The sequence below is a fragment of the Pecten maximus genome, chromosome 2 (genome assembly GCF_902652985.1).
Source record: "Pecten maximus chromosome 2, xPecMax1.1, whole genome shotgun sequence".
Lineage (NCBI taxonomy): Eukaryota > Metazoa > Mollusca > Bivalvia > Pectinida > Pectinidae > Pecten > Pecten maximus.
The window spans coordinates 4319892-4345964 of record NC_047016.1 but is presented as its reverse complement, the minus strand read 5'-3'; the positions used below and the strand labels follow the sequence as shown (position 1 = coordinate 4345964).

The 26073-nt window shown below is 37.3% G+C and overlaps 1 long non-coding RNA gene across 1 annotated transcript in view; it reads right to left on the bottom strand.

Moving 5' to 3' along the window:
• Window positions 1-26073, bottom strand: part of LOC117314553 — a 43836-nt gene that overhangs the window by 5489 nt on the left and 12274 nt on the right. Inside the window, exon 2 of the long non-coding RNA XR_004529545.1 lies at window positions 10670-10793. This is a non-coding gene — a long non-coding RNA (uncharacterized LOC117314553). The remainder of the gene's footprint in view (window positions 1-10669; window positions 10794-26073) is intronic.

Here is a 26073-nt window from a genome sequence, read left to right as displayed (position 1 = left end):
ATATGTTTTATTTACTTTCTTTCCTGGTTAGGAGCTTTCAAATTATTTCATGGGTACGAATTTTCATTGTTAGCCCATATGCAACAATAATGTAACAATAATGTAACAATAATGCCTATTGTTGAACTCATATTTTTGATTCCACAGCAACCACGAAAATGAGTTTGTACACCGACAAACATTTCATGTACATTATAACTGATTTTGACCAAGCTAACTGTTCCTTGACGTTGATGTCCAAAAACTAGCTGAAATGAGGGCAGTGTGATATGGCCGAAATATTCAAAGTAAGCTTATGGTTTTGTTCTGTGTCAATGGATTGAGATCAACCTTTATAGTTGATATTGGGACAGAGTTTTGACACGTACTGTCTAAAATCCAGCAAATTTATATTTCATTAGCCCAGGTATGTGGAGAAAATATATCCCAACCTATATTATAATATCAAAATAAAATTTCTAGAGCATGACCTAACAAATAAATAAAATTTCTAGACCATGACCTCATGAATAATAGACAGCTTAGAATCTGGCTACAGGTCTCTTTATGTCAAATCAATAACTTTAAAATCAAATAAACTGTTAGACAGTAGAAAATATCATTAATAATAGGAGCTTTTAAAACAAGAGATGAGAGAGATCTTGGCACCCACCTTTGAAGGATCTTTATTGGTTCTAGTTAGGCTATGTCATGATCTTCTCTCTCTACTTTTACCTTCTTTCTCCTTTCTTAACAAGCATGCTGGCTATTGCTAAAGCAATACATGACCCTAAATATAGAAACAGTGACCATGACCCAAAAACCCTGAAACTCAAACTTGTATATGCAGCTACTCATACTGAAGTTACACACAACTTTGACCAACATATCTTGAAGCATGGCTGAGAAAAGTGCGGAAAACAGAATGGAAGGACGTACAGAAAGTTGGATGGGCGAATAGTTATAGCCGGACGGGAAGGCAACATATAGTTGCCCAGGTTTCAATAAGGGACTTTTAATCTAATAACAAGTACAAGTGGAATCTACATGTGAAGTTTTGAAAACAGCCCTCCTGTTCGTGTCAAGAAATAGCGATAACAAACTTCAATTCTCAATATCAAAGATAGCCATCTGTCAGCCATTTTGTTTTTCTGATCAAAGATGCAAATAAAGTAGGTACCAAGGGGAACCTTCACATGAAGTTTGAGAAACATCCTTCCGGTACTTTTCAAGAAATAGCGATAACAAACTTCATTCTAAAAATTCAAGAGGGTCGAATGTTGGCACAACTAGGGACCACAGGATGACATTTGAGAAATATCCCTCCAGTATACGTACTTTTCAGGAAATAGTGATAAAAAGGATTGTTTACCGATGGACGGATGGCAGACTATGGATGGACTACAGACCACGGACGCACGGCTATTTAGCCCAACATCTGATAGTCTAATAAGTTTGTCTCTATGACAATCAACAAGGCAACATTCAGCTAACGACCAACCAAACCAAATTTCCATATTAGAAAATACAACAGCTGGAGTGACATATTTTTTCCGTACATATCAAGTAGGGAATACACATTATACCTGGTTTTAGAAAACAACATCCTGCCATCCTAGTAGGAAGTTACTTAAGCCTTGAACTGCTTTCAGTTGGAAGTTATGGGCTGATGAATGCCAACTGGACAAAGGCAAATTTAATGAAGCGCGCTAGCGCTTCATGTTGAATTTGCCTTTGTCCAGTTAGCATTCATCAGCCCATAACTTTCAACTAAAAGCAGTTCAATGCTTATATTTACATTTGACAACGATTTTTAAAGACTATATCCAGGAATTTTGCTCCGACGATGAATGAACAAATTATTATCGTCAAAGACGGAACAGCCTTTTCAACAGCCATCTTTCGTTATCGCCGGACACACTTTATCAAAGACTTCATTAATTACTAAGGTCAAAGGTCAAATGACAGATAACAGCGAACTAAAAGTAATGAGGGAATAATTACCAGGTAGGTAATTTTTAGATATACTGTCAAACCTACCTTATATTTAGTTACTCATTGTATCCAGGAACTTCCTGTCTAACCCGACCTTCCATACCAGTATTCAGCAACTCCCAATGTAACACGACTAAAGACCATGATTTTACATGCCCTTTGAGTTTTTAAACCTTTATTTAAAGACTTTGATGATATTTTTTTAACCATTTTACTTGTAACTTTCCTCAAGATTGACTACTTAAGGTTGAAGAATACTTGATGTGTCAGCATTAAGCGATCCTTTCCATGCAAACATCCAGGTGATCAAGACTTAACTAAAGACAAGAGGCCCAGAGGGCCTGTATTGCTCACCTGGTTGGATCAAAATAATGTTGTTGTTTGTTGAAGTCAAACAATGCTATATATGGTTATTGGGGTTGGGATCTCAACGGTTTCAAAGATATAACCAAGAAACTATGACCTAAGAGGGGGGGAAAGACTGTTATAGTGACCGTTTTTCTGCCTCCCCTTGGGCGTCTTTATAGACAGGTTTGACTGTTATTCAGTTTTTGTTTAACTTCCGCCATGGAAGGTTTCTATAAAATTAAAATTAAATTGTTTACCATCAAACACAAGTCTGAAAATGCTGATGTATATATAAAAAATAACATAGCTTGAAATAACAATAGTTTTTTTTTTATTTTAAATTGATAAACTTTAGCAAAAATGCTTTTATCTTTGGAGAACTGCTTGTAAAATGTAACATATAAAGCATATCCCAGGATGGTGATACTGTATAAGAGACCCAATATCTTTTAGTGTGTCTTTTTTTTTGGTCTGTTCCCTTGGAACATCACATAAGGCAGGTTTAATTGGCTGTACACGTGTATGAAAATGTGACACAGTGAACTATAGGGTATATGAAAATGTGACACAGTGAACTATAGGGTATATGAAAGAGACCTGGTGTAAAAGACACTGCCATCCCACTAACTACACTACAGAGTTACTAGATTCTAATATTTGCAGTTGTTAACAACAGAGCCTATGACATATACCATTGACAGGATTACTTAAAGTATAAGACACATTTACAGACTGATAGTAGCAATGGGAATCAGTTTTGTCTATTCTATCAATGATGCATTAAAATCAATTAATTTATAATCACCTTTTCTTTGGTATTTAAACACGTTTTACATTCTTTCGTAGTGTTTACTGGGCCATTCCAGTCATCAAGACTCTTGTATTTTATGACATAAGTTACAACCACAATCAATCGATCGATCGATTGTGACAAGTTTTTCTCACAAGGTATACCAATCAACTTTTCTGATGAAACTTGATTACAGATTTCTTACTCGATTAATTGGTCAAACACATCAAACAAGTGATACTTGAGGAACTGGATTAATCAGAACACCACTACCTGATCGACATACAGCAACACATTTAAAAGACATAACACATTGTTTGAAGTTAACAGCATCTTGCTTAAAGTCTAAAGGCCAAAAGCTAATCATAACACAGATAATGAAAAAAAAAAAGAAGATAAACAGATTTCAGTTTAATTGAACAAAATAGATATTTAGAACAGAGTTTAAATTGCAGAGAAATTAAATAACAATATTAGACCTGTTTTATTTCCTTTAGAGAATCATCATTTCTTCATAAAACAAGAATGACATTCAATAGTAGCCATAGTCTGTCAGTGACCAATGAAAGGTCCTCTAAAGAGACACTGCCTTGAACACTGGCACAAGGAAGTGTTGCTATGGTGACAAGATCAATGGCCATGTTAAAGATCCAGACTATTTTTGTCCTGTTTAGTTGTAATACAGTATTAAAAGGAAGCTTGTCTCAATCAATACTAGTAATGGACAGCTATTAGACACCTTCCACGACAGCCATTGTGTATAAAGTTCAAGGTCATACCGAGATAAAACAGTTTTAACATTACATTGGTGTCTTTCAGACTTGAAGTTGGCCTCCAGTTCATTAAATGATGGGGTTATTCAGTACTGTAGAGACATTCCTGTCATACAACATAGAAAAGACAAATTTATCCAATAAGTTTCCACACACTTTCCCCAGATTCTATTCTTTAATTTCTATCCTGCTGGTCCTGTCTAATCTTCAAAGACTCTACATACATATGAGAGTCTATCTTGGCTTTTATCAAGAAATGAGATATCAAAGATGATATCATACACTAATGGGTGGGAGTGATGAGATATGGAGTACCACTTAGGGTCAGCTATGGAGTACCACTTAGGGTCAGCTATGGAGTACTACCTAGCTAGGGTCAGCTATGGAGTACCACCTAGGGTCAGCTATGGAGTACCACCTAGGGTCAGCTATGGAGTACCACCTAGGGTCAGCTATGGAGTACCACCTAGGGTCAGCTATGGAGTACCACCTAGGGTCAGCTATGGAGTACCACTTAGGGTCAGCTATGGAGTACTACCTAGTTAGGGTCAGCTATGGAGTACTTGCTAGGGTCAGCTATGGAGTACCACCTAGGGTCAGCTATGGAGTACTACCTAGTTAGGGTCAGCTATGGAGTACTACCTAGTTAGGGTCAGCTATGGAGTACCACCTAGGGTCAGCTATGGAGTACCACCTAGGGTCAGCTATGGAGTACTACCTAGTTAGGGTCAGCTATGGAGTACTTGCTAGGGTAAGCTATTGAGTACCAACAGGGTCACCAACATCAAGCAATCCATTGATGAGCTGATTAGGAACTTGTGTTTTCAGTTGCACAACAATAAGGCATAGAATGACAAGATGAAGTGAATTTATTCAAGGAATGAAAAATATAACAAATATGGCCTTGACCTTAGTGTACTCTGAACCCCTTTCTACTTTTCCAGTATCGTCTGAAAATCAGTCTGAAGCTGGGATAAAAAGGGAAATTACCACTAAGATGAATCTTGCATGGGTCCATATTTAAGTAGGGCTAATTCTCTAGTTAAGGCCTAAAACACATATCAGTGTTCCAACTGACTCTATCATCTACTAACAATATATTTTTGGGCCAACTCTTAAGTTTTTTATGCCATTTTCAAGGAAGGACTATAAAAGTCAAGTTTCTCTGTCTGTATAGCCTTAATTAGCAATATAAAAACTCCAATCTATGACCTTGAATGTAGTTCAAGATCTTGAATGTAGGTCAAGGTCATTCATTTGAACAACTTGGTACCCCTTCACCCCAGCATGCCACATGCCAAGTATCAGCTCTCTGGGCCTGTTGGTTAATGAGTAGAAGGTAAGTTGTTATGAAAAGTTGACGACAGACTGACGTCATGCGGAAAGATGCCACACTCGGGTGGACAGATGCCACACTATGGTATAAGCTAACTTGCTGTTTGGGCAGGTGAGCTGAATACATAAGTTTACTGACAATTGCACTGGCTATATGTGAAAATTAATTACTGGTTCATTAAATCATTTCTTGAACAAAACGAGCTGATCAATTGTATGGGTCACCAAAGTAGATCTCAGTCTGTGAACTGCCATGACATCAAATGCAATGCAGCATAACAATAAAATTTCAACAACACCCATCTCTGACTCAGAGGCAGAAATAAGTATTGATATAAGAACATTGGAATACACCTAAACTTTGAGAGTGGGTTGACAGAAACACACAATTAAGACACACCAAAATAAAACCACCCTGTTTCAATGAAAAATCGCCAAAATTTTCCAACACCAGATAATATCTCAATATATGGTATAGCAGTCCAACATGAGTTCCTGATTTGTATACGAGGGTCAGACTTCGTGAGACACATGTTATCGCCACTTTCTGGGATAAGTCCCAGAAGATAAAATTTCTATACAAGGCAGAGAGCAAGAGATGCTCATGACATTTTTGAGACCAGGTACAAGGAAAGTCTACTTTTCATAAATAACAAGTAATTCAAAACTGGTGCTGTCAGAAGATCAATTATCCTTTTTGTTGTGTCTGTATGAAGGGGTGCACTGAAGATCTTGACTCACTTTGACAATGTCGGCAGTGCACTGAAGATTTTGACTCACTTTGACAATGTCCAGGTTGCACTGAAGATCTTGACTCACTTTGACAATGTCGGGGTTGCACTGAAGATCTTGACTCACTTTGACAATGTTGGGGTTGCACTGAAGATTTTGACTCACTTTGACAATGTCCAGGTTGCACTGAAGATCTCGACTCACTTTGACAATGTCGGGGTTGCACTGAAGATCTTGACTCACTTTGACAATGTCTGGGTTGCACTGAAGATCTTGACTCACTTTAACAATGTCGGGGTTGCACTGAAGACTTTGACTCACATTGACAATGTCGGGGTTGCACTGAAGATCTTGGCTCACTTTTACAACAAACTTCAATTATCAAAATCCAAGATGGCCGCCTGTTGGCCATGTTTTTTTCCGATCAGTCCCAAAATTCAATATGCATTATAAATATCTGCAATATTTCTGAACTAAGGTTTCATTTAGATATTTCTGAACTAAGGCTTCATTTAAATATTTCTGAAATAAAGTTGTCATTTTATAATTTTATAAGTTTTTGGGACTAAAAATAAAAGATGAATATTCATTCCTACCTAATACACCACCAATTGACATATATAGGCAACAGCATTATTTGAGGAAATGAGGTAAAATTTAACATTCAGTAGCAGCTATATAAGACAAGGCATCACACATTATATTAGGGACATATGAATAATTAGCACTTTGATAAATTAGGCATAAAATTCACCTGTAATAACTAGAACTGTCGCCAGGATGGCTGACTAATACCCCCGCAATCTGCACTAGTCAATGGTGAATTGGAACTGTTAATTAGAAGCTAACTAAGACAACCCAGTAATATAGTGACCAGTTGCCATAGCAACCATAATTTTGAAGAAAAAAAAAGTGGCATGCACATCTACACATATGGTCCTCTATATTTGTGTGAAGTTTCATTGAAATCGGCCCTTCGGTTTAGGAGGAGTTGTCCAGACAAACTAAAAGTTATGGTTCTTATCAGAAAACCTGTTTATAGTGACCAGTTGCCATAGCAACCATAATTTTGAAAAAAAAGAAAGTGGCATGCACATCTACACATGGTCCTCTATATTTGTGTTAAGTTTCATTGAAATTGGCCGTTTAGTTTAGGAGGAGTTGTCCGGACAAACTTAAAGTTATGGTTCTTATCAGAAAACCTGTTTATAGTGACCAGTTGCCATAGCAACCATAATTTTGAAAAAAAAGAAAGTGGCATGCACATGTACATCTACACATATGGTCCTCTATATTTGTGTTAAGTTTCATTGAAATTGGCCATATAGTTTAGGAGGAGTTGTCCGGACAAACTTAAAGTTATGGTTCTTATCGGAAAACCTGTTTATAGTGACCAGTTGCCATAGCAACCACAATTTTGAAAAAAAAGAAAGTGGCATGCACATCTACACATGGTCCTCTATATTTGTGTTAAGTTTCATTGAAACTGGCCATTTATATTTAGTTTAGGAGGAGTTGTCCGGACAAAATTAAAGTTATGGTTCTTAACGGAAAACCTGTTTATAGTGACCAGTTGCCATAGCAACCATAATTTTGAGAAAAATAAAGTGGTATGCACATCTAGACATGGTCCTCTATATTTGTGTGAAGTTTCATTGAAATTGGCAATTTAGTTAAGGAGGAGTTGTCCGGACAAAATGCGTCTACAGACGGACGGACGGACGGAAGCACGGATGCACGGACAGACAACCTGATTCCAGTATACCCCCCCTAACTTCGTTGCGGGGGGTATAAAAGTTCTCACAGCTTCTAAAACATATGTTGTATAATTAATTAGACTGAAGAAAAAATGGGGTCTGGTGATGAGTGTGTTCATTGAAAAATACTTTGACTTTGGGCTGCAAGTCTTGTTTTAAAGAAACTACTAAATTCACCCACATGACAGCAACTACCAGATGAACCACAATGAAAACCACACATAGACAGAGTTCATCAACGGATGGTGTCATTGTAATAACTATTGTACCTGTACTTAGTTTTCCATCTCCCACAAATAACCCGAAAATAAGACACACTATCTGATTGGGTTTGTACAAACTAATCATATAGAACTTAAACTTGGCCAAAGTGACAAACATTCTTGTATCAAACCAAAAATGCACCAAAAAGATAAATATATATGGAAACGTTAAAATAAGTAGAATTAGAATATGTCCCTTCATGAAAAACACAACTGACTAACAGATACCAAGACAGGATTATAAGATTAGGAGCAAAATGCTGCAGACAACAACTATATATACATGTGGTATAACACATGATCATAGATTTGAAACAGAAAGATTTAAAAGATTTGAAGAGAATGATCAAAAACTGTCTGACAAGTGCCTACGGTAGCATGTCTGGTGTAGGGCCAGAGCACACTACTATATGAAAATGTTGAATTCTCCAACAACGTTTGGTGTCGCTAAGATTTAGGTGCAAACACAATAACATTGGGTGTGACATAACACTTACCTTACATAATATTATATGGATAAATGAGATTGGGTGTGACCATAACACATACCTTACATAATATTATATGGATAAATGAGATATCTATTTACCCCATAACACCCATTTAGTCCCACATCAGTGTTTTATTCCTTACGTAGAGACCCTCGCTTTACACTGGTCAAAATTTTAAATTTCACACTTGACTCGACGCCATATTGCTAGCTATGTAGGTCGTGGGCGGACTTATTACCCTAAAAAGTACATGATGGAGCGAAAAGGAAAAAAAATGCATTAATTTCTATATAGTTTACCACTTATAATTTGTCAATAATGTATTCTTGTAAGAAATATAACAGGTTTTGGGAAATTATAAGCTTTGTTTTCTCGATTTAAACTATGTACGAAGAAAAACACAATAAATGATATTTGGTTTTTTCGGACCATTGCCTTCTGATTTGGGTGGTTATTTGCACTGTCACTTACAAAATGGAGGGTCAACAGTGGCTGGATAATAGACAAGAGGCCCATGGGCCTTAACGGTCAACTGAGTTATGATATATTTTAATATATTTGGCCCCAGTGACCTTCGAATGAAGGTCAAGGTCATCCATTTGAACAAACTTGGTAGCCCTTCATCCCATGGCCAGCATACTACATACCTAATATTGCGTCTCTGGGCCTTTTGGTTATCAAGAAGAACTCATTTAAAGATTTAAGCATATTTGACCCCTGAATGAAGGTCAAGGTCATCCATTTGAACAAATTTGGTAGCCCTTCATCATAGCATGCTATAGACCTTATATTGAGTATTTGGGCTTCTTGGTTATCGAGGAGAAGTCGTTTAAACATTTTAGCATATTTGACCCCTGTAACCTTGAATAAAGGGCAAGGTCATCCATTTGAACAAACTTGGTAGCCCTTTTGCCCAGCCTGCTACGGACCTTATATTGGGTTTCTCGGCCTTATGGTTATCAAGAAGAAGTTGTTTAAAGATTTAAGTATATTTGGCCCCTGTAACCTTAATTAAAGGTCAAGGTCATCCACTTAAACAAACGTGGTAGCCCTTTGTCCCAGCATGCTACAGACCATATATTGGGTCTATGGGCCTTATGGTTATCAAGAAGATGCTGTTTAAAGATTTTAGCATATTTGACCCCTGTGACCTTGAATGAAGGTCAAGGTCATCCACTTGAACAAACTTTGTAGCCCTTTATCCCAGCATGCTACACATCCAATATCAGGTCTCTGGGCCTGTTGGTTATTGAGAAGAAGTTGAAAATGTAAATTGCTTACAACGCACGACGCCAGACAAAAGGCAATTGCAATAGGTCAACTGAGACAAAGTCTCCGGTGACCTAAAAACTAGGATGTGAAAGGAAAACTGAGTCAGAGATTGGTCAATGCTGTATCTATACTTCTTACATGTTGAATGGATAAATAGATATTACCATCATTCAAATAGTTAATCATTATTTCTGAAAACAATTTTTAAAGGGAAATAAGTACTGCACAACAAATTATCTCCCTTATAAATGAAAAGGGAAATATATGTAACTCATGTAAAAAAATTATTTCCCTTTAAATAATCAATATTGGTATTGCGGTGCATGTGAAAAAATAAGGCATCGCAGGTTCATTCATAGTAAAATCTGAAACCTTGGTGGTCTCTGTTGATGTGGCAAGTGAAAATGAAAAATATACAGTTAGAAATGAGAATTTCTTATGTGCAAAGGGCTATAACTCCAGGAAAAATTTGAAGACAGAATGCCAACTCAAACTGTAATCTATTATGAAAAGGCTACTACCTATAGCTATCAATTAAAATATAGCTACAAATTGATGAAGCATGCAGTTGATGAAAAAAAAGAGGAAAACAACTGAATATGAGAATTTCCCTTGTGCAAAGGACCATAACTCCAGTAAAAAAAAAATGGAATATTGATACAGGGTTAAAAATTCATCTGTAATTAATTATATTATCCATTATAATACATTAATTAAGCCAGTTGAGTGAAGATAAAATGCTCAGGTATCTTTAAATCTGATCAGATCTAGCACAGCATACTTCTGTATTAATAGTCTACACCTGGAGTACGACACACATGCATTTCTCACACCTCTATGTGATGTACATAAATATCAAATGGAAAGAATCTCATCATCACCAATATTACTTAAATGTTGCTTTTATTTGCACATGTATAACATGTACACTTACCTGACAAGTATGGGTGATGAATGTCACAGCATTTAAATCGGTGCAATTTCCATCACCATTAGTCAGCAGATCAGTGAATCATTTTCTCCCATCAATACAGTTTGCAGATTATGGCCAATAAATCCTGAAAATAAATGAAGATTTTAACAAAGAGACAGTCAAAATTCTGTTAATAATCTAGTAGCTTTAATTATCAGGAAATACATTGCAATTGTGTGAACGTATATACGTATGTACGTGAAATGTCTCCAGATGAGATCTTGAAGAGGGATCTTTGTGCCTACCATTTGATTGGCCCTATTAAAGACTGATCTTATCCATACTTTTCCATCTTCCTCTTAATCATGATCATTTGATAACATGGGGAACCCATATATGAAGTCAAAGAATGATCTAGGAAGATGTTGGTAGCCATTTTGTTTTTCCCTTTCAGGCTCAAAATTGAAGGAGAACAACTAGGGATCAAGAATCTACATGTGAAGTTTGAGAAAAATCCTTCTGGTACTTCTCAAGAAAATAGCGGTGACAAAATTAAACTGTCAAAATCCAAGATATATGTAGCTGCCTATAGCCATCAGTCTTTTTGTTTTCCCAATCAAACTCAAAATTGAATAGGCACAAACTAAGGACCAAGGGGAACCTACATCTGATGTTGGTGGCCTAATACAAACTGGAATAATTAATTCCCTAAAATTACCATATACTTGCCTTCTGAGTTTTTCAACTATTTTTTGATGTCTGGATTAATGACAGTTATGTAAATTTAATGAATGTACATGTATATATATATGCAAACATAATAAGAAAGAGGGTCAAATATATAAACATTGATGTACATGATCTTCCGATCTTTTATTTGCTGTTTTGTTTGTTGATGTTTTATGACCTCAGAAGATCAAATGACGATCTGGTTAGGACTGAAGAGTAGGATACTGCTGTAAATAGGGGTTGGAAGGAATGAATGAAAAGAAAGACAAAGAAAAGGAGAAAGGAAAGAAAATTATGACATGAAAAGAAAGACAAGGAAAGAAAGAAACGAGATAAAGAAGATGAAAATAAAAGAAAGAAAATTAAAGGAAGGAGAGAAAGGAAAAAAGAAAGAGGATGAAAAGAAAAGAATGAACAGAAAAAGAGATCCAAGAGGGATCTTGGTGTCCACCATTGAATGATCTTTATTGGTTATAAGTCAGACTGATCTCTCTATTATTCCCTCTTTTCTTAATTCTTTTCCTCTTAATTATCTGATAACAAGATCAATTGGAACATACACATGGAGTCTGAGAAAGATCTCTCCAGTACTTTTTAAGAAAAATCCAAGTTGGCCGTCTGTAAGCCATTTTGTTGTTCTGATCAACAAGGGGTCCATAGGCCTTAATTAACAGTCCCCTGACCAGTTTTTATCAATTTTGGCGGATTTGATTCTTGTGACCTTGAATTTGAGATCAACGTCATCCAATATCAGGTCTCTGAGGCGCTTGCTTAGGAGAAGAAATTGTTTCAATAATTTAGCATATTTGGCCCCATGCCAGTGACCTTGAATGAAGGTCAAGGTCATACATTTGCATGAACTCGATAGCCTAGGCCTTCATCCCAGTGAGTATCCTATAGGCCCAATATCAGTTCCCTGAACCTTTTGCTTAATAAGAAGCTCACTGCTGTTTAGAGATTTTAGCATATTTGACCACTCATGATCAGTGTTCTTGAATGTTGGTCAAGTCATTCATTTGAACAATCTTGATAGCCTTTCACCTTATATTAGCATGGTATAGGGCCAATATAAGATCTCTTGCAATTGGTCTCTTGGTCATTAAGTTGAAAATGTAAATTCTTTACAAAGGTACAACATGTACATGACAGAAAACAACGGACAAAAGATCAGAGGATAAAAAAGGTCACCTCAGACTTAATAACTAAATGAGTACCATCAATTCCCTTTATAAAGTGGGGTATAACTATATAGCTATATGATAGATGAGTTGTGTTATTCTGATTAATTAGTTTACCTATGTGACATATGGATGAGTTTTATGCAAAAACGTTCGAGTTATTTAGGTTGTTATAATCAGACCTAAAAAGTGGATAAAAATTGAACAAAGTACAAATTAAGATTATATTGTTACATTTTGTTTTCACATTTTTTTTTTTCAAAGTGACAAAAGGACTAGAGGGCCTGAATCGCTCACACGGTCAATAAGGAATATATTGATAAAATTACTAATTCCAAATATCAAATTTTTGCAATATATGTGAGTGATGTTTCAGGAAACAATATTTCTAACAACGGTGACGGTATTCACTGATGCAATGGTGATTCTCTCATATCTCGCCATGTTGGATAGAGTTTGCCCACGTAAGATAGCTATGTAAGATAAATCTTTCTCTCATATCTCGCCATGTTGGATAGAGTTTGCCCACGTAAGATAGCTATGTAAGATAAATCTTTCTCTCATATCTCGCCATGTTGGATAGAGTTTGCCCATGTAAGATAGCTATGTAAGATAAATCTTTCTCTCATATCTCGCCATGTTGGATAGAGTTTGCCCACGTAAGATAGCTATGTAAGATAAATCTATCTTACATAGCATTTCACGCGCGCGGAGTAATCTGCGTTCAAGGGGGACAACTCTTACAACGTCGTCTGCTTGTGTTTACATCCGACAGTCCTTATCGTCGATGTCGGTTTTGAAACGTTGGACTTTACTATAAAAATACATACTTTCTGAGATAAGTTAACTATATATATATCAGCAATAAACCAATTGGGCTACACGGTTAAACGATACATTTCATCTGAGCGAACATATAACTCTGTTACTGTAGACTATGCCTACAGGCCTGTTGTAACAGTTACAGCACAGTACAGACTGGCCTACCCGACAGGTTTGTCATTTGTCATTAAAAAAAGTGTAAACACACACAATCACCTGGCAATGACAGGAAGTAAAATAAAAGCCACACATAAAAAAAAATCTAAATCAAAGTACTGAAAGTACTGAAGACACAAACGAAAACAAATTATTTTAACTGCTTTTGTTTAGTGGGGACATGGTCAACTTTGTATGGAACATCACCAATACCTGATTAGGACTAGGACAAAATATTGGCAAGAAAAGAAATTCATATCTACTTTTGATTGCAAGTGCGTCTTGGCAGCTAATTTTCAGAATAGGTACTCGGGTAATCTTATTTGACATCTTCAATGGGTTAATGTATACGTAGTTGTAGATGTAATATGAAGGTCCTAGATTACCTGTAAAATTAATGAGGCCTTTCTTTTCAAACTTTTCAGGATCCCATGCCTATAAGCGCTTCACAAATTATCATTATCATTAGCATTTGAAAAAATATTTATACATTTGATGTAGCGCCCCATCTAGCTACCAGCTTTTAGATAAGAGAGAGCTCAGGTTAAAAAAATTTGTGTGATTGTTTTAGGATTTTATCGTGTGTGCGAGCCCTGGTTTGAATGATGTTATGTCAAGGTTTTGAATGATATTTTGTGGCAGATTGTTCTATCCCTTCAGTGCCTTCTGTAAAATAGCGATAACAAACTTCAATTGTCAAAATACAATATGGCTGCCTGTCGGCCATGTTGTTTTCCGATTAGTCTCAAAATGCAATATCCATAACTAGGCACCGAGGGGAACCTACATATAAAATTTGAGAAAGATCCCTTCAGCACTTTCTGAGAAATAGTGATAACAAACTTCAATTGTCCAAATCCAAGATGGCTGCCTGTCGGCCATATTGTTTTCCGATTGGTCTCAAAATGCAATATGCATAATTAATGTAAGCACCAAGAGGAACCTACATATGAAATTTGAGAAAGATCAATTCAGTGCTTTCTGAGAAATAGCAATAACAAACTTCAATTGTCAAAACCTAAGATGGCTGCCTGTCGGCCATATTGTTTTCCGATTGGTCTCAAAATGCATTATGCATAACCACCCACCAAGGGAAACCTACATATCAAATTTTAGAAAGATCCCTTCAGCACTTTTTGAGAAATTGCGACAACAAACTTCAATTGTCCAAATCCAAGATGGCTGCCTGTCGGCCATGTTGTTTTCCGATTAGTCTCAAAACGCAATATGCATAACTAGGCACCGAGGGGAACCTACTTATGAAATTTGAAAAAGATCCCGTCAACACTTTCTGAGAAATAGTGATAACAAACTTCAATTGACAAAATCAAAGATGGCTGCCTGTCGGCCTTATTGTTTTCCGATTGGTCTCAAAATGCAATATGCATAACTAATGTTAGCACCAAGAGGAACCTACATATGAAATTTGAGAAAGATCAATTCAGTGCTTTCTGAGAAATAGCAATAACAAACTTCAATTGTCAAAACCTAAGATGGCTGCCTGTCGGCCATATTGTTTTCCGATTGGTCTCAAAATGCAATATGCATAACTAGAAACCAAGAGAAACCTATGAAATTTTAGAAGATCCCTTCAGTACTTTGAGAAATAGCGATAACAAGAATTGTTTACGGATGGAGGGACGGACGGACCACTGACGCAGGGCGATTTGAATAGCCCACCATCTGATGATGGTGGGTTAAAAACACCTGGGTCTGATAAACAGACTCTGGAAGCGTAGAATGCGGATGTAGACAGGGCAGGGTATACCATCACGACGGGCACATTAAACTAAGCACTATATTCAAAACTTAGAATTACATGCTCATATCAGCTCAGACTTGAGACAGTTTCTTAAGAGTGAACATGATTTTCATATAGCACTCTACGTTATATGTTTACACTCCATACTGTGTAGCTACAAATCATCTATACAACAAAAACACATTCATTCACATGTACAGTTCAAATCAATTTGAAGTGGAATTTTGTTTTTCACTTATGTACATTGCATCAAATATTCTCCGCAATAGTATATGTACCATATACATAACTGTAACTGCATGATACATATATATATGTATGTATGGTATATATATCATGTTAATTAATGTTAGTGAGATGTGAATGTAGCTATATGTATTGATATCATCGATTTCAAAATCAGAGTTTTTTTTTTAATCTGCAGCATCTGTCAGATGAAAATGTAGTTCGAATGCCCAAACTGGATGAACTGTACATGTAGTAGCATTCTTCAAAGTCCATTATGAATGCTTTTCATACAAATGTATTTCTTTCAATTGTTCATGTGTTTAAATTATTAGAACACTGAAGTAATTTTTATTTTCATAAAAATGGAAGTACTGCTTATCTTTAAAACTAAATTACATATTGATAAGATAAATTTGCCAAAATGTTAAAAATCAAACCTTATTAAGTAGAATCTAAACAGTTGTAAATGGCTAAGCCCACTATTCTTAACAACAAAATTACTTATTTTGATTCTCTGTCAAATATAATCAGGTTACTTGAAGACTTTGTCAGAAAAGTTAACACATATATACATTATTAATAGTTGCTTTAATTAAATTAATCTGAATTTGAACATTAAACCGACTTAACAATTTAAATGAAAAAAATGTGTTTTCACCATTTACCATAATTGACAAGAAGAAAATAATTATTTAACTCAACCTATGATATAGTATGTAACAGTCATCAAGACAATACTATTATCTTTAGTCATGCCAAGTTATTTCACAATAGGATATATGCACAATACAAAAAAGTTTTACAAATTTTTGTTGTTTAGAAGAATAATGAACTTAGTAATTTTTGCTGTTCTTCTCAAATAATATGTACTAGTGTTGTAAAGAAAAAATGATTAAATAATAATAATAAATCTAAGTGATAATAAATTATTTGCATTGATTTATCAATACTTTACTGTGCATTAGTTTAAAGGTTAATTTAATTCAGAAGCTGAAATGATTTAAGACAGAAAAAACCGCAGATGTAGGAAAATAACATTTCCACTGCCTTTAAATATCTCTGGTTAAATTTAGCAATCAGTACATTTCCATGAAAAATGGTGTTTTCTAAAGAGTTACTGCCCTTTAACCGTCCCTGAAGCGTTCAAAACTCCACCAAACATAATAAAGGTCTATGTAGATGTACATCGTAGACCCCTTTCCTTTTTATAATATGCATCGACTCTTTCTTTTATTATTGTTTACATTACTGAAAGATGGCGGACAAAATCGGATGCTGGATGAGTGATTTTTCAATGTACAAAATAACAACGATATTCCGACGAAACTTTATCAATATTATAACCCATTCAGTAACATGCCACCAAAGAAAAAAAACACATAGATGTCGATGATGAAAATTCAGCGTGATGTTAGTAGATTTTTCTTCCGGGTCACAGGTAAGCAGCAATATGGCGCCAGCGAAAAGTCGATTGTATCATTCCGCGTGAAATCTAATGCGTTCAACGCGGGAAAATATTCTTACGTATCATCGACAGAACATACTTAAATTAAATACTTTGAAAACTATCTATTTGTGAGGTTCTGTTGTTTTGTCATATATCTAACGAAACTGCAGTGTTGCATTTGACTCCGTAAGTCACGGGACTATTTTTTTTTTGCGATAGAATATGATTGTGAAGTGGCGTGGAAATTGTGTCAGAGCGAACGAAAATGCCAAAAAAAACCACATTGTCCTGTCAGCTTTTAAAATACAACAAAACAAAAGGTGATTTTTTTTAATAGCTGAACTTCACTGTATGTCATTTTTTATCGTGAAGTTAAACAAATATTTACTGCATAACATTACGGAGTTACTGTAAAGCAACGTTTAGATTGGCCAACAGCAGTATCCGCCAGAGCCCTCAAAAGCGCTGACATAGACTCAAACTTACGTTTGTGTCTACGTTTGTGTCAACAAAACAAAAGGTAATTTTTTTATAGCTGAACTTTACTATATGTCATTTTTTATCGTGAATATTTACGATATTTACAAATATTTACTGCATAGCATTACGGAGTTACTGTAAAGCAACGGTTAGATTGGCCAAGGCAGTATCCGCCAGAGGGCATCGTAGATTTTGTCAGCTACACCTCAAAAGCGCTGACATAGACTCAAACTTACGTTTGTGTCAAAAAGAAAATACTGATGAAATGGTTCCGTTTGCGTGAGCACGTGGCCTGGAATTTGTTTACTCTACTGTAGGCTACTGTCAGTAACTGTTAGGCCTACTCAGTAACCTGTGTATTTGGAAGTTGGGAATTGGCTCTTAAATGAACGAACATTCGGTAAAAATGATACCCCTCGATGTTCATATAAAAATATTTATTTTAATTGTAACTCGGAGTCTATATTTGTATAGAGTAACCAGGAAAACTGTCATCCTAGCCTTTCAAAATGATCATCGTTATCGACGGACCTACCTTCGTCATTCCATCAAGAAAACCGGTTAAACACATATAATCCTATGTCACAGAAAAGATCGAATACTCGTATCGAGTCACTGTTCGCTGGTTCACACATGAAGTTGCCAAATTCACAATGAATTTAAAATTACCAGCCACGAAACATCACGGCCACCTAAAAGTCGGTCACGTTACGGCAAATTTTATCGGCGAATTGTTCATTCGTTCATCACTTAACCACAAAATGAATGAAATTTGTGTGCAAACTTAGTTTGCCTAAATCGGGTATGATCTTTCAGAATATCACAAGTATTTTTAGTAAAAACATTAAATAAAGAAATTAAAAAATTTGAAGAAAATGGATGGCTGAGGGACACTTTCGCCAGAAATTTGGTAATGATATGAGAGAAAAAGACTCTATCATTATGTGTGTATGTAGGATAGGGATATTCCACCCGAGGGATCACAAAATGTGGTAAAACCCTCGGCAAGCCTCGGGTTTCACCACATTTTGTGACCCCGAGGGTGGAATATCCCTATCCTACATATACACATATGAAAGAGTCTTATAATCATAAATAATGTAGTGCTTAATTTACATAGATGTCCCGAGTCAGATAATGGTATTGAAATATCAAAAATTACCTGGTAGCGTTTATGTTAAATCAAACATAACCAATGCAATGCGAAACCCATTACATGTAGCAATGTGAAGCATACATAATGTGAAGTATGATGCTGATCCTGTGTAGTATACATATAGTGTGTACATGTATTTCACAATACTGATCTTGAAAATAGGCCAAAGTCATTTGTATGGTAAATCTTTACAGCACTCAATCCTAGATAATCTTTATAGCACTCAATCCTTGATAACTGCTTGATAGCACTCAATCCTTGATAACTGCTTGATAGCACTCAATCCTTGATAACTGCTTGCAAAACATCAGCTGATGCATTGGGTCTTGGGATTTGAAAATACGATCATTAAGTTTTAACATATCTGAACCCTGTGACCTGAAAAATAGATCAAGGTCATTTATATGAGGGAATTTCCATCAACAGGAATCTACTGGCCATTAACGAGTACCAAATGATTTTTTTTTTTCTGTTTAACTGTAACATTAAACAAAGATGCCAGATTATCTATTCTTATCCACAGTTTGAGGTGTTTCTCTTACTTAAAACATGGTATATATATCATTAGACATGGAGAAATGAGTTCAAAAATATCAACATCAAGTGCATACAAGACATGACGAATGGACATGTTAAATGCTGTAAATATGTCCAAATTCATGTCAACATGATAATCTGAGACCTCCATTTGTTTTTACTGGTGTATGTATTATCTTTATTTCTGACCAATGACTACAAATTGTGAGTCATTGGAATTCATGATCACAAATTCAAAAAGTTCAAACTTCCTGGTTAAAGCATCCGAGGTTTTGATTTGCTGACAACAGAAATAAGGGCATGCGCACTAACCAAACACAATGTACACATACTAATGTATTGTCTTCTCCCTGATATTGAATTAATAAGTTGGAATAATTAATATTGCTGAAGCAGAATATAGAGAACACACGAATCAAAATGATTTTGTTGACATGTATAGCTACTGGAAACCTCCTGATGTTCAAACAATGATGACAGTTGATTCTGCATATATGTAGTTATGTATAGAATGTATACATTAATATTTGCTCTCTTTTTTTTAAACATTGATATAATTTTGAATATGCATAATATGGCTTTGATCAATCAATTATAGCATTGGCTTGTGCAAACATTATGTAAAATGTATCAAGATCAACATTTCTTCATATTTATAAACATACAAGGAAACTTCTTATTGAGAAAATATGCACTAAAAATTTCGAAAATACAGCAAAATTTCTTTAGAATTAAAGGGGCATATATACTCGGCCCCAAATCCATGCCAAACAAAAATCACTGATAGGAACTGATCATGTGTACACAACTACCCTGACAACTACCATAGGAACTGATCATGTGTACACAACTACCCCGACAACTACCATAGGAACTGATCATGTGTAAAACAATTTACCCCGACAACTACCATAGGAACTGATCATGTGTATACAACTACGTGTATACCCCGACAACTACCATAGGAACTGATCATGTGTACACAACTACCCCGACAACCCCATAGGAAACTGTTTCAGTGTTAACAACTACCCGACAACTACCATAGGAACTGTTTCATGGTACACAACTACCCCGACAACTACCATGGGGAAATGATCATGTGACACAACTACCCCGACAACTACCATAGGAACTGATCATGTGTATACAACTACCCGACAACTACCAAGGAACTGATCATGTGTATACAACTACCCCAGACAACCTCCCATAGGAACTGATCATTGTATACAACTACCCCGACAACTCCCATGGGAAAAACGATCATGTGTATACAACTACCCCGACAACTACCATAGGAACTGATCATGTGTACACAACTACCCCGACAACTACCATAGGAACTGATCATGTGTATACAACTACCCCCGACAACTACCATAGGAACTGATCATGTGTATACAACTACCCCGACAACTACCATAGGAACTGATCATGTGTATACAACTACCCCGACAACTACCATAGGAACTGATCATGTGTATACAACTACCCCGACAACTACCATAGGAACTGATCATGTGTACACAACAACCCCGACAACTACCATAGGAACTGATCATGTGTACATAACTACCCCGACAACTACCATAGGAACTGATCATGTGTACATAACTACCCCGACAACTACAATAGGAACTGATCATGTGTACACAACTACCCCGACAACTACCATAGGAACTGATCATGTGTACATAACTACCATAGGAACTGATCATGTGTACACAACTACCCCGACAACTACCATAGGAACTGATCATGTGTACACAACTACCCCGACAACTACCATAGGAACTGATCATGTGTATACAACTACCCCGACAACTACCATAGGAACTGATCATGTGTACACAACTACCCCGACAACTACCATAGGAACTGATCATGTGTACACAACTACCCGACAACTACCATAGGAACTGATCATGTGTACACAACTACCCCGACAACTACCATAGGAACTGATCATGTGTACACAACTACCCCGACAACTACCATAGGAACTGATCATGTGTACACAACTACCATAGGAACTGATCATGTGTACACAACTACCCCGACAACTACCATAGGAACTGATCATGTGTATACAACTACCCCGACAACTACCATAGGAACTGATCATGTGTACACAACTACCCCGACAACTACCATAGGAACTGATCATGTGTACACAACTACCCGACAACTACCATAGGAACTGATCATGTGTACACAACTACCCCGACAACTACCATAGGAACTGATCATGTGTACACAACTACCTGACAACTACCATAGGAACTGATCATGTGTAACAACTACCCTGACACTACCATAGGAACTGATCAGTTTACAACTACCCGACAAACTAGCTACCATATGCACTGATCATGTTACCAACTACACCACCCCCTACACTCCATAGGAACTGATTCATGTGTACAACAATACCTATAACCCACCGACCACTACCATAGGAAATGATCATGTGTACCAACTACCCTGACACTACCATAGGACTGATCATGTTTATACAACTAACCACCCTACCACCCGACCAACTACCATAGGAACTGATCATGTGTACACACTACCCCCGACAACTACCTAGGAACTGATCATGTGTACACACACCCCCCCGACAACTACCATAGGAAACTGATCATGGTGTACTACAACTACCCCTGACAACTACCACTAGGAAACGGATCATGTATACACAACTACCCCCGACACTACCATAGGAACTGATCATGTGTACACAACTACCCAAAACTACCATGGGAAAACTGATCATGTATAAAAACCCCCCACAATCAGGAACTGATCATGTGTAACAACCCCGACACTACCATAGGAATGATCATGTTACACAACTAACAACATCCCATAGGAACTGATCATGTGTACACAACACACGACAAACTACCATAGGAAACTGATCATTTTAAATACCCCCCAACTACCATAGGAACTGATCATGTGTACACAACTACCCGACAACTACCATAGGAACTGATCATGTATACACAACTACCATAGGAACTGATCATGTGTATACAACTACCCCGACAACTACCATAGGAACTGATCATGTATACACAACTACCATAGGAACTGATCATGTATACACAACTACCATAGGAACTGATCATGTGTACACAACTACCCGACAACTACCATAGGAAACTGATCATGTTAAAAACTAACCGACAACTACCATAGGAACTGATATTTACACAACTACCCCGACAACTACCATAGGAACTGATCATGTATACACAACTACCGACAACTACCATAGGAACTGATCATGTATACACAACTACCATAGGAACTGATCATGTATACACAACTACCATAGGAACTGATCATGTGTACACAACTACCCGACAACTACCATAGGAACTGATCATGTATACACAACTACCATAGGAACTGATCATGTGTATACAACTACCCCGACAACTACCATAGGAATGTCATGATACACAACTACCCCGGACAAACTACCATAGGAAATGATCAGGGTATACAACAACCCAACAACTACCATAGGAACTGATCTGTGTACAAAAAACTAACCCCGACAACTCCCCATAGGAACTGATCATGTTACAACAACCCAAACCATGGGAAAATGATCATGGATACAACTACCCACAACTACCATGGAACTGATCATGTTACAAACTACCATAGGAACTGATCATGTGTACACAACTACCCCGACCAACTACCATAGGAACATCCATCATGTATACACAACTACCATAGGAAAAATGATCCTGGGTACACAACTACCCCGAAAATACATAGGAAACTGATCATGTGTCCATAAAATACCCGACAAATACCATAGAACTGATCATGGTACATAACTACCATAGGAACTGATCATGTGTACACAATACCCCGACAACTACATAGGGAACTGATATGTGTATACAACGTACCCGACCAAACTACCATAGGAACTGATCATGGTAATCACACTACCCGACAACTAACCATAGAACTGATCATGTGTACTACACTACCCTACCCCGACAACTACCATAGGAACTGATCATGTGGGTATACAGAACTACACAGACAACTACCATAGGAAACTGATCATGTTGTACACAACTACCCGACAACTACCATAGGAACGATCATGTGTACACAACTACCCCGACAACTACCATAGGAACTGATCAGGTGTATACAACTAACCCCCGACAAACTACCATAGGAACTGATCATGTGTACACAACTACCCCCACAACTACCATAGGAACTGATCATGTGTACACAACAACCCCGACAACTACCATAGGAACTGATCATGTGTATACAACTACACAGACAACTACCATAGGAACTGATCATGTGTACACAACTACCCCGACAACTACCATAGGAACTGATCATGTGTACACAACAACCCCGACAACTACCATAGGAACTGATCATGTGTATACAACTAACCCGACAACTACCATAGGAACTGATCATGTGTACACAACTTCCCCAACAACTACCATAGGAACTGATCATGTGTACACAACTACCCCGACAACTACCATAGGAACTGATCATGTGTATACAACTACCCCGACAACTACCATAGGAACTGATCATGTGTACATAACTACCTCGACAACTACCATAGGAACTGATCATGTGTACATAACTACCCCGACAACTACCATAGGAACTGATCATGTGTACACAACAACCCCGACAACTACCATAGGAACTGATCATGTGTACATAATTACCCCGACAACTACCATAGGAACTGATCATGTGTATACAACTACCCCGACAACTACCATAGGAACTGATCATGTGTACACAACTACCCCGACAACTACCATAGGAACTGATCATGTGTATACAACTACCCCGACAACTACCATAGGAACTGATCATGTGTATACAACTACCCCGACAACTACCATAGGAACTGATCATGTGTACACAACTACCCCGACAACTACCATAGGAACTGATCATGTGTATACAACTACCCCGACAACTACCATAGGAACTGATCATGTATACACAACTACCCCGACAACTACCATAGGAACTGATCATGTGTACACAACTACCCCGACAACTACCATAGGAACTGATCATGTGTACACAACTACACAGACAACTACCATAGGAACTGATCATGTGTACACAACTACCCCGACAACTACCATAGGAACTGATCATGTGTATACAACTACCCCGACAACTACCATAGGAACTGATCATGTGTATACAACTACCCCGACAACTACCATAGGAACTGATCATGTGTATACAACTACCCCGACAACTACCATAGGAACTGATCATGTGTATACAACTACCCCGACAACTACCATAGGAACTGATCATGTGTACACAACTACACAGACAACTACCATAGGAACTGATCATGTGTATACAACTACCCCGACAACTACCATAGGAACTGATCATGTGTACACAACTACACAGACAACTACCATAGGAACTGATCATGTGTACACAACTACCCCTACAACTACCATAGGAACTGATCATGTGTACACAACTACACAGACAACTACCATAGGAACTGATCATGTGTACACAACTACCCCGACAACTACCATAGGAACTGATCATGTGTATACAACTACCCCGACAACTACCATAGGAACTGATCATGTGTACACAACTACCCCGACAACTACCATAGGAACTGATCATGTGTACACAACTACCCCGACAACTACCATAGGAACTGATCATGTGTACACGACTACCCCGTCAACTACCATAGGAACTGATCATGTGTATACAACTACCCCGACAACTACCATAGGAACTGATCATGTGTACACAACTACCCCGACAACTACCATAGGAACTGATCATGTGTACACAACTACCCCGACAACTACCATAGGAACTGATCATGTGTATACAACTACCCCGACAACTACCATAGGAACTGATCATGTGTACACAACAACACCCGACAACTACCATAGGAACTGATCATGTGTACACAACTACCCCGACAACTACCATAGGAACTGATCATGTGACACAACTACCCCTACAACTACCATAGGAACTGATCATGTGTATACAACTACCCGACAACTACCATAGGAACTGATCATGTGTACACAACTACCCCAACAACTACCATAGGAACTGATCATGTGTATACAACTACCCCGACAACTACCATAGGAACTGATCATGTGTATACAACTACCCGACAACTACCATAGGAACTGATCATGTGTACACAACTACCCCGACAACTACCATAGGAACTGATCATGTGTATACAACTACCCCGACAACTACCATAGGAACTGATCATGTGCATACAACTACCCCGACAACTACCATAGGAACTGATCATGTGTATACAACTACCCCGACAACTACCATAGGAACTGATCATGTGTATACAACTACCCGACAACTACCATAGGAACTGATCATGTGTATACAACTACCCGACAACTACCATAGGAACTGATCATGTGACACAACTACCCCGACAACTACCATAGGAACTGATCATGTGTATACAACTACCCCGACAACTACCATAGGAACTGATCATGTGTACATAACTACCCGACAACTACCATAGGAACTGATCATGTGTATACAACTACCCGACAACTACCATAGGAACTGATCATGTGTATACAACTACCCCGACAACTACCTCAGGAACTGATCATGTGTACATAACTACCCCGACAACTACCATAGGAACTGATCATGTGTACACAACTACCCCGACAACTAACATAGGAACTGATCATGTGTATACAACTACCCCGACAACTACCATAGGAACTGATCATGTGTACACAACTACCCCGACAACTACCATAGGAACTGATCATGTGTACACAACTACACAGACAACTACCATAGGAACTGATCATGTGTACACAACTACCC